We start from the raw sequence: 12,485 nt of genomic DNA, 5'->3' as shown, positions 1-12,485 counted from the left end.
TCCTGCACCTCCAATGACATGTCCAGGTACAGATAAAACGTAATGTACTGAAATGTTTGCCCAACTTGACAATGATATACAAAGTCATAGGTTACAAAGCTGAGAGTAGAGGAACAAGTATAAACTTGAGGACAAACAGTACAATTATGGAACTTGACATTCTCTAGTATTTCTTATCAGATTATCTATCTGTGCCACTATAATAACAGTTGCTTGAGTATAAGGTTAATTTCTTCATAGTGTAGGCTTTTGTCCCAGTACTTCATAAACTAGGTCTTTTTTTTTTTAATTTTTCTTTTATTTGACAGCTAGAGTTAGACAGTGAGAGACAGAGAGGAAGGTCTTCCTTCTGGTGGTTCACCCCCCAAATGGCCGCCACAGCCGGCACTGTGCCAGTCAAAGCCAGGAGCCAGATGCCTCCTCCTGGTCTCCCATGCAGGTGCAGGGCCCAAGCACCTGGGCCATCCTCCACTGTACTCCTGGGCCACAGCAGAAAGCTGGACTGGAAGAGCAGCAACTGGGACTAGAACTCGGCGCCCATATGGGATGCCACAGGCAGAGGATTAACCAAGTGAGCCACAGCGCCAGCCCCATAAACTAGGTCTTTAAAACATGTTTGTTGGATGGGAAGTGAGATACACAGCAGACTCATAGAATGGCAGATGTCCTAAACAGCACTCTGGCCTCAGAATCAGCCCTAAAGGCATTCGGACCCGGCTGAAAAGCCCATGAGAGTTATTTCAGGCATGGAAAGCCAAGACACTCTAGGAAAAAAAGGGACCTAAATGAAAGATCTCTGTGAGTGAGATCCCAGTGGAATGAACAGGTCTTCAAAGAAGGAGGTACCTTTCTCTGAAGGGAAGGAGAGAACTTCCACTTTGACTATGACCTTGTCTAAACAAGATAAGAGTCGGAGAACTCAAAAGGTTTCCATAGCCTTGGAAACTCATGACAAAAGCATAGGGAGATTACTGACGCCATAAACAGGAGTGTCAAGTTGTAAAGTCAACAACAGGAGTCACTGTGCACTTACTCCTCATGAAGGATCTCTGTCTTTAATGTGCTGTACATTGTGATTTAATGCTATAATGAGTACTCAAACAGTATTTTTCACTTTGTGTTTCTGTGTGTGTGCAAACTGTTGAAATCTTTACTTAATGTATACTAAACTGATCTTCTGTATATAAGAAAATTAAAAATGAATCTTGATAAGAATGGAAGGGGAGAGAGAGTGGGAAAGGGGAGGGTTGCGGGTGGGAGGGAAGTCATGGTGGGGGACAATGTAATCCATAAGCTGTACTTTGGAAATCTATATTCATTAAATAAAAGTTAAAAAAAATAAAAAATAAAACATGTTTGTTGGGGGCAATGCTGTGGCGTAGCGGGTAAAGCCGCTGTCTACAGTGCCAGCCTCCATGAGCACCAATTTGAGTGCCAGCTGCTCCACTTCTGATGCAGCTCTCTGCTATGGCCTGGGAAAGCAGTAGAAGATACAAGTCCGTGGGCCCCTGCACCCACATGAGAGATCCAGAAGGAGCTCCTGGCTCCTGGCTTTGGATCAGCACAGCTGCAGCTGTTGCCGCCAATTGGGGAGTGAACAAATGGATGGAAGACTCTGTCTCTATGCCTCTCCTTCTCTCTCTGTGTAACTGTGACTTTCAAATAAATAAATAAATCTTTAAAAAATGTTTGCTGAACATGTGAAATAGTTATGACTATAACAATAGTCTTGACTCTAATTTGAATAATTAAATGGTGGGCTCTATTACAGACGCTAGACTTTGGATGTCATATGGTGATCCATGACGAATAAAATGTTTAAAATACAGTTTCAGAACAATGTGATATTTACATGTATGGCAATAGACGTGCAGTGCATGCCTAAACATTATCTTGTCGAGCATCTACAAACTCTAAACTGTTGGCCTTTGTAAGGACATGATTTGTTTAAGTGGTCTACATTAACATATCACCTTTTATTCCATACAAAATTGCACAGTCTTGTGGATCCTGGGTTTTGGTTTGGTTTCATTTTTGTGATTCAAGGAAACAGTTCCCAGACCTGGTCACAGTCAGATGAAAGGAACTGGGCTGAGAAACCATCTGGACCCCATGAGAAAGTAGTAATCACTGAAAGAATTGATAAATATGACAAATTAGGAAAAAAAAAACCTAGTGGAAGAGCTTCTTGGCTCTTCTTCTATGGAAACTATTTAATTTTTTAAAGAAACTCTCAAAATTTACTGAGAGCAAAGACTATGCCTGAAATATAGCTATATTTCTTCTAGGTCAAGCACAGTTTCTAGTACAACGTAGGTAATTAATCAATGTCAAAAAATAAGTGAAGAAACAGACTCCTAGAATACATTTTTCCCCTTCTCACTGCTCTACGTGTTAATTAAATTACACAGTATAACAGAATTCCATCTATGAGTAGGTAGTGGCAGGATGATGATGGCAGTGGTAACTAAAATATTATTGACTAATCACTATGCAGCAAACAGTATATATTCCGAAGCATGTGTAATTCTCACAGCAATTATTTAAGAAAGGTGAGTCTTAGCTTAATGAAATAACTTAGCAGGTTTACCAGGCAGTAAAGCAAACCAACTATAGCACTGTAACTTAACATCAAGTTTTATTGCCAACAATGTGACAAAAATCAAAGCAAAACAACTACAGCATCTTAACAATTGTTGTTATGTTGTACGACACATTCTACTTAGGGTAAGATAACCTGGACTTTGTTCTCTATGTTGTGATAGGTGTATGAAAGACATAGCCAAGGTTCTTCTCTGTCCTTTACCTGTCAAATCTGTATGTGGAATATATTATACCAAGAAAAATCTGGGAGGTAATATGGAATGATTTTGAAGAGCACAGACTGTGCCAACTTACTAAAAACAATTTTGCATTAATTATACATAATTGTAATACCTGCTTTTAAATCCATATCTGCTATTTCTAGTATTCGGATGATCCTGAGGTTATCTCTGTCAAATGCTTTCATATTTTTCCTATTTGTCAAGTAATTCTGCGAAGTATCCTGAATACTGTATATGACACTTTTAATCTGGGTTTGGTTGTATCTCTGAATAGTCAATCTATTATTGTAGTCATTTATTTTAGGAGATATTTTGCTTTGACTTTATTCAAACTCCAGATTCTGCCTCTGTGTACCAAGGCTTTAGTCAAACTTCTAGTCTCCACAGACACATAGTTTAGAGACTGGCCAGAGACTGGGAAGAGAGCTTATGAAGAGCAGGACTTGCTCCTGTACTATTGTCCTTTCTACAATCCCCTCTTGTCCACTTTCCAGCTTCTTAATTAGCTCTAAATGTTGCTTTACAATTCCTAATGCCAGTAACACTGCAGCTTTTTATCACACATAGTAGCACAAAAACATAAGAAAATGCCATAAAACAAGAAACTCGTTCACTGCCATTACCTTCTCCATTAAGTATCAAATCCTCTCCAATTCTTGCTTGCTTTTGTCTATTCTCCATTGTCTTCACATAGTGTGTGAGTGTATGAGTGTGTATTACAGAATTTGTAAAAGTTATCTGTGATAGAGCTGGTCCTATAAGACAGACTCCACTCAGAGTCTGGACTTTGAGGTCAAAATGACCTGATTCCATGCTATGACTCTCAGACAGGGGCATCTTCTCCATTCGCTGATAAAGATCTCAAGCGGCCCTGCCAGTTCTTGAAAGCATTTTAGTTCTGCCATAATTTACCCTAGTGTACAATACATGTATTATCATTTTCTAAGTTCGCTATAACATGAAAGACACAGGGAACCATTGTCTTAAACAAAGCTACCTTGCTTCCTATAGTTTTCCATCAGTCAAACTGGGTTAATAATGATAAATGTCTCAGAGGATTAAAGATTGAATAAGATAATGTAGTTAATTATATATGATGTGTGAGGAATGGAATATGGAAGTGTTCAGAAAAATCTTAGTAGGATATGAATGTTTTTTATTTTTAGATTACCAATAATTATTAATGGCAACATACCTGAAATTTTTCATTTAAATAATTCTGAAACTGGTGTTTGGCACAGTAGATAAGATGCTGTTTGGGATGCCAGCATGTTCTACTAGAATCACTGAGTTTGAGTTCCAGCTTCTCTTCTATTCCAGCTTTCTGTTAATGCTCACTCCTAGAGGTATCAGATTACAGCTCAAAGACTGGGGGCCCAGCCACCCCTGAGAGATCTGGACTAAGGCCCTGGCTCCTGTCTTTGGCTCTGTTCTGACTGTTTTGTACAGCTGGGAAATGATCCAGTAGATGGAAGATCTCTAAGTCTGTCACTCCATCTCTCCCTCTCCCATTCTGACTTCCTCCATCTCTCTAACCTTCAGATGGAAAAAAATAAAAATTTAAAATATCGATTATTATCAATGGCAATATTTTTACCTGACAGAAGCCCCACCCCAACTGCATGGAGCTATTCATATTTCTCTCCCTCCATCTGGTAAGGAAAATGTGCTGAATATACCTGAATCCTCGAAAACTGACCAGCAGAATGACAACAGCAATCCAGATAGCACTAATTAATATTTTTAGGTGTTGGGACATCAGATACTGCTCCAAGTATTGTGTGCATACTAACTTCTGTCATCTTCTAATCCATATTATATTCCAACAATGCAGCTATTAGTAGATCGTCTTTACCAAAGAGGAAAAGGTGGTGCAGATTGGTCGGGTAACTTACCCATGATCGCACAGCCAGGGTGTGCTGGAATTAAGATTTGAACAAAGAAAAATAGAACCAGAGAAGCAAAAAAGATAAAACAGTTTGCACTATAAGAGCCAGAGGGACTACTTGATAAGGAAAATTCTGGACATGTAAATGAAGAGCTAAGAAAAAGGAAAGAGAAACTCCAGAGCAAGATGAGTGTTGCATAAAGAACTCTGGAGAATATGGATGCTCAAGACATTTAGTGAGGAGTACACTAGGGAAGATGAATGCAAGAGAGTTGCTCTTTTAAAAAGATTTATTTAATTATTTATAAAAGGCAGATTTGCACACACACACACACACACACACAGAGAGAGAGAGAGAGAGAGAGAGAGAGAGAGAGAGAGAGAGAATGGCTGCAGTGGCCAGAACTGGTTTGATCCAAAGCCAGGAGCCAGGAGCTTTTTCCAGGTCTCCCATGTGAGTGTAGGAGCTCAAACACTGGGGCACTTTCTGCTGCTTTCCCATCAGCAGGGAGCTAGTTAGGAAGTGGAGTAGCAGGAACTCAACCAGCACCCATATGGGATACTAATGTCACAGGCAGTGGCTTTACCAGCTATGCCACCATACCAGCCCAAAGAAGTTTCTTTAGCCATATTGCTGTACATGAGAGTTCTTCTCAGCCATGCTTCAGGTCTGACATAAAAATTTAAATTTGTCTTTTCCTTGGTTTGGGATACGCAGTTAATTATTAAGTTTTAAAATTGAAAAATTATATAATGCATGTGTATATATAAGTCTATAAAATGAACAAGATGATTTTTAAAATATGCATACAGAGTATAATGGTTCAACCGACATAATTATCATATTTTTATCTTATATATTTACTATTTTTGTGGTGGGAATATTTAAAATCTATTTTTAAAGCAATTTTCAAGAACAAAACATACTACTATTAAATACAGGTACCATGCAGCACAATAAATCTCTTTTGATAAATAATTTTAAGTGGAGTTTTTTTAATTTTTTCAAAGATTTAATTATTTATTTGAAATTCAGAGTTACACAGAGAGAGGAGAGGCAGAGAGAGAGAGAGAGAAAGAGAGAGAATGAGAGAGAGAGGTCTTCCATCTGCTGGTTCACTCCCTAATTGGCTGCAATGGCTGGAGCTGCGCCTATCCGAACCCAGGAGCCTGGAGCTTCCTCCAGATCTCCCACATGGGTGCAGGAACCCAAGGACTTGGGCTTGTCTTTACTGCTTTCCCAGGCCACAGCAGAGAACTGGATCAGAAGTAGAGCAGCCAGAACTCGAACCAGAGCCCTTATGGGATGCCGGCACTGCAGGCAGTGGCTTTACCTGCTACGCCACAGTGCCAGCTCCAACAATAGATCTCTTGAACCTATTCCTCCCAAGTTGTGGATACTTTGACCAACATTTCCCCAGATCCCCACCCAACAGTCCTTGATTAAGCCATTCTTCTGTTCTCTGCTTGTGTCTGTGCTGAATGTGATACTGTATTCACACTGGCTGCTATCAGAAGTACAGCTTCAGATGAGAGCTAGCAGTCATGCTGATGGTAACCATGATAATGAGGGCCATGTAGTGTCATGAGAAAGGCAAGAAAATGTAATATTTGATATTTAAATCCCAACTTTGACAGGCACTGGGTAGTTATGTCTTTGGACAAATTATTAGGAACAGCTGTCTTTTCCGTGACATTCAGATAATAACGTCCACTTCACAGGTTTATTGATAAGATTAAATGAAGAAGTACATGGGTCTGCAGCATACCTAGTATACTGCCTACTGTTCTGCAGGATCAAACCCTGATGGTCCATTTTCCTCATCCTGTCCCTTCTTTCTCAAACTCTCTAATCAAAACTTTGGCTGTGGGAAACAGCAATTACCTTACAGGAAAAACCACTGTCATAGTATCAGCACTTTGGTAAGTGGCCCAATTAGGGAAATGTCTATTAAATTTATCTATATTCCAACACATCATTCATGGAACCCAGGCCAACAGAAGAAAAAGACAGAGTGATTAATGAAGCCCCAGTAACAGTCAACCTGATGCTGATAAGCAGCCACATGCTTGTTTACTCATCTATAATTTGTTAATTTTTCCTTTTTGAGTCCCAAACTCAGAAGGGGCTGTCAGATGAAAAATTCAATCTGAAGTGATTCTCCAAGCACACTTATCCTGGGGCAGACCCAAGTTTATTTCAGGCTGACAGCTGGCACCTGTGGCCTGCAGTGAAATACTCTCCAACATGATAGAAAGAGACAGGTGGCAGGGCTGCCACCAAATGCCACATTTGATTGATAAAGTGATCTAAGTATCACAGCCATTGAGAATGTCATTAGCAATCACCGCTTCTCTTGTAGAGAGCACCCGACAGGCCAAACAACTCAACAGAGAACACAGCCCTTCAGTGTCTGTCTATGCAGATGTGTCTGTCTTTGTATGAGAAGCGTGATAGTTCCCACCACTGTAGGGAAAAGAAAGAGCACTGGACCTGGAGTCCAGGGTTCAAAGCTGGATTCAAATCCTGAGCTGGTGGCCACAATTGTGGCATCAGGCTAAGTCACTGCTTGCAATGTCAGCATTTCATACTGGAGTGCTAGTTCAAGTCCAGGCTGTACCATTTATAATCCAGATTTGTGCTAATGTATCTGGGAAGGCAGTGGAAGATGTCCCAAGTACTTGGGCTCCTGCTACCCATGTGGGAGACAGGAACAGACCTCCTGACTCCTGGTACCAGCCTAGCGCAGACCTGGCTATTGCAACCATTTAGTGAGTGAACAAGTAGATGGAAGATTCTCTCCCTCCCTCCCTCTCTCTCTCTCTCTCTCTCTCTGCCTTCCAAATTAATAAATAAATCTTTAAAATATATCCTTACCTGGTCAGCACCAAGTTATCAAACTCATGGACCTGAACTTGTACTTATCTCATTGTCTTTCTATAATTCCCAGCAGTAAAATTCTGCTTCCTATAAATTATTCCCTGACAACCTCCTTTGGGAGACGACTTTCTCTATCCCTGTAACACAGTCCAATCATATCGTGTATGGTGTTCACACCACATCTTTAATGAGAGAGTTACTTGTTATTAATCAGCCTTGGCATTCATCTCCCCAGTAAACCGTAAGCTCTGTGAGGGCAGAAACTGCATTTTCCTTTCAAAGTTGATCCCAGTGCCTGGCACATCCATATTCCCAACATCTGCTCATCTCAGCACAGTAGCTACCTTAAATGTCTATCTCATCTCAACTGTTCCATATTATTCAAACATCTTTTTAAGATTTCTTTTAAAGGCAGAGTTACAGAAAATGAGACACACATACACATACATATGCACACACTCCCAGAGAGAGAGAGAGAGAGAGAGAGGAGAAGACAGATAGTTCTTCCATCAGCTGCTCATTCCTCAAATGGCTGCAATGGCCAGGACTGGGCCAGGCCAAAACCAGGAGCCAGGAACTCCATCTGGGTTTCCCATGCGGGTATGGGGGCCCAAGAACTTGGGCCATCTTCTGCTGAATGACCAGGTACATTAGTGGGGAACTTGATTGGAAGGAGAGAAGCCAGGACTCGAACTGGAGCCCACGTGGGATGCTGGCATCACAGGTGGCAGCTTATCACACTGTGCCACAATTCTGCCTGCCCCAGACATCTTTTCATATGTATATATTTATCCCTTTCTGACCTTTTCATTTCCTTTCTCTCTCCTCTTTCTGTACAGATTCGGGGTTTTCATCATCTAATATCTCTTTGCTTCCTCTATTATAAATCAGTTTAACATCCTGGCTTCTCTATTTCTGTTTCTTTAATTTCCAAATTATCTTTTTTGAGGAAGCAGGCCTTCATAAACAAGCATTTGGATGAAAACCTTGGCTTCAGCACTTCCGAGCTGGATGCCTATAGGCAAGTTATTTGTCACACTGACCTTCTCTCTTGTCCTCATGCCAAGCTAGCTTTCCATTGCTATTCCCTTGCTTGGAATTCTCCCCATACGGCTCTTCAATTAGGTGGCTCCTTCTTATGGCTCAAATCAAACATAACTACTTAGATGGCTTTACCAGAGCTCATCCTCATCATTTTCCATTTGATTATGACATTAAATAAACCCCATGCCAGTTATTGTGGGTGACATTATTTCATTTATCTAAGTTTTCAGCATCAATCTCCTCCAACAACAAGGAATTTCTGTGAGGACAGTGACCTGTCCTACTTGTCAAGTACAGCAGCTTAACCTTAAGTACAATGCCTGGGAAGCTCTTTCAGCAAGCATATTTTAAATAAATGAATAAAATTAATTTTCAGTGAAAGAATGAACAATAGTCACTAGGATATCATAGTGATTAATAAGATATGTAAAAATGTCTTATATCAGCCTAAATTCTTAGCTGTAACAACAGAAACCAATTCTGACTCATTTAAATGGAAGAAATAACTTTTTTTCAAACACTGTCAGCTGACTTACAGAATCTTTCAAAAGATTCTGAGCAAATTCTGCTCAGAACATAGGCTATGCATATTGCCCCAAACCCAGTTACAGCACAATGTGGCATGGATATTACTGCTGCTACCATCTCTAAGCACTGGATAGCTTTAATCAAGGAGCTGTCTACCTTTGACTACTCCAAGAACTCTATCCCATTGCATATCCTGCCTACAACAGTTCCTCTAGGACCCAGTTTTAACAAGTCATTAGCCCAAGTCTGGGACAGCAGTAACCAGTGGACCGATTGTGGACAAGATGCCTACCCTAATCTAAGGGTATGGGAAAAGCAAGGAGCTGGCATTTTCATGTTTTACAATAAGAAAAAAGGCTGTGACACTGAATCTTAGAACAAGGAGCTTCCCAAACACAGGAATATGGGTCAGATGCTGAGCAGGCAAAAATAATGACAAATTTCCACTAAAATCATCAATAAATATTAACCACATAACAACCCAATTACCAAGAACCTCTCTACACAACAACTGACACTCAAATTACTGCAAAAGAAAAAACAAAACAAAACCTACCACTTCATTCTTTAACACTGTACCAAGTTGAAAGCACTCATTTTATAACTTTTTCATGAGTTACTCAGTTTGTCAGGTATCTGGATATTAAATGCACTTGAGTATTGATTGGAGAGAACTCCTGTCCTGCATAGTTCACTGCTACGCAGAACAGGATCGTTAAAAAGACTTCTTCCCGACACAGCTCTGGGATGTGAGCTAGATGGCAAATAAGCCAAGCCGTTTTCATGGCTTGGTGATTACAAAGGCGAAGAAATCCTTAGCTGTTCTCCAAAGATGCAGATGTCAAATACTGTGTACTGAGGCAGCTGCTATTGTAATGTGGCTCTGTGCTTGGCAACATTCTCCAGTCCATTGGTGAAATATTGGTGGGACTGTGAATCAAAGTGCCCACCTACTCCTAATAAAGCTAGATCAGTTGATCATTCTACCTGGGATTTGAATCTTGACAGGTGTGGTAGAACTGAAAACAATAGAAAGTGATGATCCCTAAGGCCAATGTCCTTACATTCCCAGTGCCCAGATTGTAATTTCATGCCAATCACTTTCGCTGAGCATGGATCTTAGCTTTTCACTAATTTCCTGGGTTGTTCACACAGCTATGGCTAGATTCTGTTGCTTGAAATCAATGCCCTTTAACAGATGTATTCTTCTGTGGATTTAATAGAGTATTTTTAAATAAAATATTAATGATTAAAGTTTAATTAAACACTAGTTGTAACACAGGCCTTGGGGCAAATGTTTTATGGCATAATATTTTAATCCCACAAATATCCTGAAGATGGATAAATTTTAGATACATTTTGCCAGTGAGAATTCTGTAGCTTACAATGGCTTTATTTGCCTACCCAAGGATGTACTCACAGAAGTACTAAAATATTCAGTTCCAAATGCACACATTTGGCTACACCTGATGGTCAGAATAGGATTCATTCATTCACTCACTCATTTATCAATTAATGATTAAATAGTTGTACTGTGCCGAGTTCTGTTCCAGAGGCTGGAGAAATTATGGTCAAAGACAATTAAGATTTAAGATTCTATATGCTTAAAGAGTTACATTCCAATAGAAATAACAAATAAACAAATAAACTTGTAGTTTCTTGTAAGTTGAAACAAGAAACTGAAGGAGGATAAGGCAATGGAGTGGGATATGCCTGATGGTAAAACCTAATAATAAAGTCAGGAGCTATGCAACCCTCTGGGACAGAGCATTAGAGACAGACAAGAATCAGGTACCATCATCTCTGGAGAAGTAGAGAACTAGATGTAATTTAAAGGCAATAATATGTCTGTCTAGGGTTAAGCGAGGACAGAAGTGGAGAAACTAACACAGAACTCTGATAGTCAGAGGCTACACAATATGGAATTTAGGATTGTGGCTTCCAGTTATAGCCCCATCTCTGCTGGCAGTTTGTCCCAAGGAAACTCACTAGCTTTCTCCATGTCATTTCCTTATTTTTTAAAAAAACGAATGTAGGTGAGATAGGAGTAGGGGGCCTGAAAGGTCCTTCCTAGTCCTGAGATGAAGAACATGACAGATGAAAAGGAAAGAATAAAAACTGAGCAATGAATCCAGCATCTCACAGAGGTCACCTTGAATGTCCACCTTTTTGCATGCACCAATATGAGAATTTAAAAGTAAAAATACTCTTTCCAAACACTGTAGAATCACCCAATATCAATACTAGCTTCAGGATTCACTAAATTTAAGGAGATACACAATATACCCCTGACAGTTAAATAAAGGAACTTAAAAACATTGTGAGAAGCCCCACTCTATTGGTAAAATGCTTTGTTCTGATGAAGGGGAACCTTATATTTTATTGAACTTTTTAGAACAATAGTTCCTGAAATTAACTATTTTAAGAGAGAATCAAATCATCTTTGAATTATAACAAATCATAATACTAGACAAAATTTTGTTAAATACAGAATATAAAGATAACTTAACTTTTGTTTCTTGAAATTATCCCATGATACAAATTGCCTAGATTACCTGTGAATGACAATTATTTAATAATAGAGGCCCAGATCATGTCCAGAGTTGGACTCACTACCCAATATATCAAACTGGAACAAACTCTATTCATTCCCCCTGTGAATTTCTGCTCTAGAAAGAAAACTTCCAATTAGGAAATATTTGCTCAGTTAATTAGAAGGATACTTGAAGAGGATCAGGGAAAAAATGGAATCAAAAGATAGATTTACAGCATGGCAGGTAGGTAAATTTAAGGCTTTACCTTGAAGCTCAGAGTCAGATCTACTAAGATGAAATCCAGCACCAGATAAATCCCAAAGACTTCCATCCTCAGACCAGGGCTTAAAAACACAGCCTCAGGATCTGCCAAAGCATTAGATGAAAAGATGAACTTACTTCAGGCTATATCACCACCAGCTTCATGTAGGCCAGGGAAATACCATGAGACCATGTAGATTCCAGTGACTGTCAGGCTCACCAAGACCCAGCTTAGTGTCAGCCTTGACCACTGAGGGACAGTCTCCATCACCTCTCTCCCCAATCTCAAGCAGACAGAAAGGAATGACTTCAATTAGAGAACAAGGTGAAAAAGTAAGCTCAAGGCTATGGCTTCAAGCTCAATATTAATCTTTCTGTGGGGATATCCAACACCAGATTTCACATAGACAAGGACTCCATTCCAAGACTAATTTCATATGGAAAGCCTTTAGGATGGCTCTGCCACCATACAGAGTCCTGAGTCTTAGTAATATATTACAAGCATCTGAGCCTGCATCATCACC

The 12,485-nt window shown here is 39.8% G+C and overlaps 1 protein-coding gene across 2 annotated transcripts in view; it reads right to left on the bottom strand.

The window, feature by feature from the left end:
• SGCD (sarcoglycan delta) overlaps window positions 1-12,485 on the bottom strand; it is a 1,063,424-nt gene that overhangs the window by 806,297 nt on the left and 244,642 nt on the right. The window lies entirely within an intron of this gene.

The sequence above is a fragment of the Oryctolagus cuniculus genome, chromosome 6, assembly GCF_964237555.1.
Source record: "Oryctolagus cuniculus chromosome 6, mOryCun1.1, whole genome shotgun sequence".
NCBI classification, from domain to species: domain Eukaryota; kingdom Metazoa; phylum Chordata; class Mammalia; order Lagomorpha; family Leporidae; genus Oryctolagus; species Oryctolagus cuniculus.
The sequence above is the reverse complement of the archived record's forward strand: the minus strand, read 5'-3'. Positions and strand labels throughout refer to the sequence as shown.